A 6,000-nucleotide genomic window follows, 5' to 3' on the forward strand; every position below is an offset into this window, starting at 1 on the left:
CTGCGATAGTTGGACAGTCCCCCCCCTCACCCTCAACAGCTGGGCGGAAGATTTGTAAATCATGTGGATAGGCCTCCGCCAGCGATTGCAGGCTGCTGCTGCGTGCGTGGATCAGCGGATGCGCGCAGTTTCAGCACAGACAGGACGTCCGTCAGCGGGTCAGGGGTCGCACCCCCCAGGAAATCTGACCCGTTGGCCCCTCCTTTTATACGGGGCCCCTCCTCGATCCAACCTGGGTTTTTTTTTTTTTTTGTGCCTCCAAGTGCCACGCGGTGTTATTGGAGTTTATGCTGTCCCACAGGAAGCAGCCACATGTCAAAGGGTAAAAAGTTTGTTTTTTAAAATACAAGTAAAACAATATGGTGAGAAAGAAGAAATGACTCTTTTAAAAAGAGTATTTATTTTTTTTCTGAGCGTTTCCTGTTTGGAATGTGGACAGATTTATTATGTAGAAGTTCAATAACAACCACAGTGTGTGGTAAACAATTATTATAAGTATTATTTAATAAACAAATTCGAAAAAATAGTTAATATAATTACTATTATTACCATTTTTTGTTGTTTTGTCTGTTTTATTTATGTATTTATTTATTTTTGGTTTGTTTAAAAAAAAACTTTTTAATCAGTATTTTTGTCATGAATTTTGGACAAGACAGAGTGAGTGCTGTTTGTTTGTAAGATATCCAGTTTTAGTTCAATGGAGGCAATTTCTCTATTTCTCTGTTAACTGAATATTTTCTATGCTATTCTCTCAAGACCTTGAAATATGACATGATAATTACTATTACAGTAAACAAACATAAAACTGCATCAGCTGTTTCAGTCACACACCAATAAATTACTCATAACAAAATAACACTCACCTCATGCTAAAAACACATTGCACACAGCCCCATAATAAAACACCAAGAAACTATTGCACAATCCCTACAGGCCCAGCCAGGCAGCAATATTTAAAAGTTTGATAGAAGTAGGCACAAATTTACAGTGGAGGACTCTGAAATGAAGGGAAATGAGGCAGGGCTAGGGGTGGCTTTGGAGGCCAAAATTCCTTATTGTTATTTATTGATGTTATGTTTTTGTGAAATTGTTGATAAGGACCAAAATAAATCACTACTACTAATAATAACACTTGCAGCAGAGTCATAAAATGCAGTTAAATTAAAATCTGCGCATGTTAAAAACTGTCCTTGGCTCTGGGTGTTCTGGGATTAGCCCCGGATCTTGTCAACTCCTAAATCCACCCCTGAAATGAGATATTGACAAAAGTTTGCCAAGATCTCAAAAACAATTGTCTCACTGATGTTACTTTATGTATACAATGCCATATCTCATGTAGGTTGATAACATATAGAAGAGCAATAAGCAGTAAGGATTTAGCTGAGAAGGTTACACATACCTTGTGAAAAAGCATCAGCCACATTGATGTATTACATGAACCGGACCTTACAAGACCAAATATTGTGTGTCAGTTCAATGTATATGAAGGCAATTCTGGTAACACATTTGCTATTAAAACTATAACCTGGTATATAGTGGCTGTGAAAAGTCAGATTGTTTGGATGGGGTTTCTTTACTGCCCCCTAGAGGCCAGAACCAGATTAATTCAGCTTTAAATTGTAATTCAGACTGAAAACTATCCTAAACATTGGTGTTGGCTTATTATCTCTGGTACCAGCAAGACAATGAAATATGATCCCCAGTTTGTTTGCATGTATTTAATGGGCAGACATAGCACCTTGCTGGAAGATTTTGCAGTAAGCTGTAATAAATGTTGAGTCATGTTCTTTTTGTTACAAACTGATGTGGGAAGGAAGGAATGAGAAGGAATGAAGGAAGAAGGCAGGTATATGTAGGCTATGGGCCAGTACTAGCACAGGATTTTAGAGGAATATACTGTATATCTATAATAGCCATTTAATTACAGTATACACACCATTATCCCAACAAAGTTAAGTATCCACCTCTAAACAGTTGCTATTATCACTACTATTATTACATAGTGAGTCTAAAGTTACCATTTAAAGGCAAAGTCCCATTCACACTTTGAAAATTCTGCCCAGTCTCAGTGCAATGGTATGTTGTGAGAAGACATTCTTAAAGACAACATGGACTCATGAGCCCTGTACCACACTGAATGAACATGAGACTCATATCTCAGAAATAGTACCTCCAGAGTCAGACTGGCCACTTAGCCGGCAGGTTTCCCAGAGGAGATAAATCAAAGACTGATCCCAGAGCAGTCTGCAGCAATTTGCTACAGGAGCATCCAGCTGTTGGCTAAAAACTAATGGCTGATTGCACACTGTGGCATCTTGGCATGGAGAACAATTCAATTTCCCCATGATGAATGACCAGAGTGAGGTGGATCTCAGACAACAGGCCCGCCGCGACCCGAAAAAGCCAGCTATTGCCCGGCGTAAATAAAAAAGAAGAAGAAAAAAAATAAATCAGGTTGTGCTTCTCAGCAGAAAATAAGATCATCCTATACTTTTGCTCCTTTTTGGAAAACAGTTTTGTGATCCAGTTCAATTTCTTTCCTGAAGGACAAACGTCAGTGAAGAAGGTTGTCTGGAGTATGAGACTGCCACATGTAGGCTGATACCAAACCTTGGTGCTACAGGAATACGTGGAAATATGCTCAAATATATTTCCAAAGTTTTAGACCAAGTTTCTCCCACAGAGTCTGACTTCATATTGGTTTTTTTCTCTTTGTCATGGGGTTGGCTTTGAAATAGTGATTTCCCATAATTCTTTGTGATTCAAAGCAATAAAAATACCTTTAAAAATACCTTAAAATATTGGATACATTCTTGTGTGATTGTGAACATGGAGGCAAAACATTCAAACAATGCAAGCAATTGTATTGTTTAGTGTAAGAATCACAGTCTTTACAGACTTACACAAAACATGGCTTTATTAGAAGTAATGTCTGTTAGAAACTAATTTTGTGTCTCCATGGTGACAAGAGATGGCATGATGAGAGGCTGTCTGCTATCTCTGTCTTCACTTTGATTTCCTCCTGGTGCACTTTAATGTAACATGAAAACATCAACTGACACACACACACACAAACACACACACACACACACACACACACACACACACACACACACAGTGAGGCAAAGCTGAGGAGGAAAATCCACTCATCTGTAGAATCCTGTCCAAATGATATATTTTTATGATTCTCATGTAATGATATGATGACTATACAAGGATTGTATTTTCAGAGCATAGTGTTCAAGCTGTAACTGTGTAACACTAACAAACACATACACATACACACTGCAGTGCTTCAGACAGAGCCCAAGCTATTGAGGACAGTGAGGTCATGCCCCCTGTACTTCTGTTTCAGAGGTTTTAGTAACTTCAGTGAAGAACTTACATGTCTGAGGTATTTTTTGACCTAATATGTTTAAATATTCAACGTTCAACAAAATTGTAAATTAATGTTTAAGAATGTCAGAATTTACAGTTCAGGATTTTATTCTTCACAGCTTTGAATCTGCAAACATTCATGTTAGTAAATATATACTCTCTCTATATTCTATATATAGAAAATAATTTTCATGGATTAACATAAATGGTGTGTGTGGGGGGGGGGGGGCATTTTTATAGAAATCCTATTTTTGGTTTCAGTTTAAAATCTTCTGTGGTCTCAAAGACTACATTGGGGGAACTTTTTTAAAATACTTCCCAATTCCAAGCTATGGCTGCCATTCTTGATTCATATGGAGGGCAGAAAACAATGGTGACTGGAACTTGTGATAATAAAGTAGAGCTAATCAGTGGAAACATAATGATGTCATGAAGTCAGATGTTAAAGTACCCAGTCAGAAAATAATGGTGTATAGAAAATCATGTTATGGGTTGGGGGAGTGGTTGGAGTTTCAGCTCTACATTAGGAGGAATTAGGTAAAAACTATAAGTGAATACATTAGAGAGTTTGCTTCAGTTGTTTCTGAGTCCAGCTCAGTTTATTGTATATCTGCGTACACTCAATAAATCTAAATTATATCACAAGCAGTGGGACTACAGAATTTTCGTTTGGAATTACAGTTACAGTCTGAACTCATCTGGCCCATGTGAAGGTTTTATCTCCCACAGTAGCCTCTTTAAAAATGTTGGAGTTGTAGGTTAAATATAGGAAAATGAACCTCCCTCGCCAAATAAAAAAAAACTCACAACAAGACTGAAAAGAGAAGACTTGCATGTGAAGTATACACTGAGCAGACTGAAGGTTAACAGAGAGACAGAGCTGCACTTCACCCTCATTCAAAGACAGCAAGCAACCTGCCAGAAGAGGGCATGATACTCCAATCAGTACACACACTTGGCGCTTGGCTGCTCCCCATGCAATGTCTTAACTACTGTATGTGTCTGTGCACACATGCATGTGTGTGTGTATGTGCGAGAGTGAGTGGGTGGGTGCAGAGAAGGGAATGTTATAAATGGGCCTGCTGTAGTTGTTATGTGACAAATGTGACATCTTTAATCATAGGTCTTCCTTTAATTGCGCTGTTCACTCCCAGATTGTATTATGTCAAACCTCAATAAAGTCAGTGAGAGGACTATGTGATGAAAACACTAAACATGAGCTAAAGAGTGAATCTGATTAAATTGCCTAAGAGCATTCAGATCCACATCATATATGTAGATTATCAGAAAAGGAATAATTTACATTTCTTCACCTGTGGAACTTTTAGATTTCTTCTTTTGGCTTTATTGGGTAGAGGATAGTAAAGTGGAAGACAGGAAAAAATGGGTGGGAGATGAGTACAACAAGGTCACTGACTGTAATTGAACCAGAGATGTTGTTTATGTGGCACATGCAGTAACAATCCTACCAGAGCACTCCTCACTCATGTAACATTTGACCATGACAAATTAAGAGGCTTGGACATGAATTATTTGACTCTGGGCTCTGAAATCAGACAATGTCTATACTGAGAACAGCATACTCCTGTTGCCTAGAGACAGTGAGATGTTTGGCACCTCGGTTTTCTCTGAAGTGATCCGTAGGTGTTACAAAACCAAGAGGAAGCCATACATGCAAATGCAAAGACAGATATTAGCTCCAAATTCTTTCATGTCCGATAGCAAAGTAAGCTAAGTTTTTGGGTTGTAAAGAAAGAGGTAGAGTATACAGCAGGAAAATCTGATTCTAATATCTGTCTAGCTGCTCTCTTATTTAAATCGAAGTATGTCAGAATGTCGCAATTACACATTAAGGGGGTATCACACTTATCACACTTTCACTAGTAGCCTCAGACACATTCATATTACACCTCATGTATCTAAATCAGGCTGGACAGAAAATGCAGAAATACTGCAAACAAGATATCCAAAGTTAGTAGCAAGTCATTCACATACGGTGGTTACACATCAGTTTAATTCTGCCTTTTAAAAAATTCATGTTGGCATCTAAAAATATACAGCTAAGTCCAGTTTTACCAGCTACATACAAAAGGGCACGTTCTAAATCAGGACAATATTGCGTTTTTGAAAATACATAGTTTTAAATAGCAATAAGATTTTAAAAATGAACTAGACTTGAACTTACAAATATTTCCACTTTTTAAACATCGTGACAAGCAGTGCAGGATGAGAGACAGGAAGCAGCTCTCAGCGATGTCAGTCCTTTAATGACATTCAATGCAGGGGACAAAGACTCAAAAACACAGTAGCAATACAGCTGGTGTCAAGAAATGTAACAACCACCTCACTAACCAGCATCTTCTGACATAGACAGATTACAGACACTAACAAAAAGTAACATTTTGGAACATGAAACAGCAACAGAATCTCTATGAAACTGCAAAAAAAAAAACTCCAGCACTAGGTTAGACCTGAATCACAGAGATGCACCTAATTCCATGATGAGTATATCTGGATAGGGGTCACCTGTACCTCATAGGACCCACAAACTTTGTGTTTTTTATGTGGCAAACTGCTGGCTAACCTTAACCCTAACTCTAACCTGTACATCCAATGCTTGAA

Source organism: Scomber japonicus, chromosome 7, assembly GCF_027409825.1.
Source record: "Scomber japonicus isolate fScoJap1 chromosome 7, fScoJap1.pri, whole genome shotgun sequence".
NCBI classification, from domain to species: domain Eukaryota; kingdom Metazoa; phylum Chordata; class Actinopteri; order Scombriformes; family Scombridae; genus Scomber; species Scomber japonicus.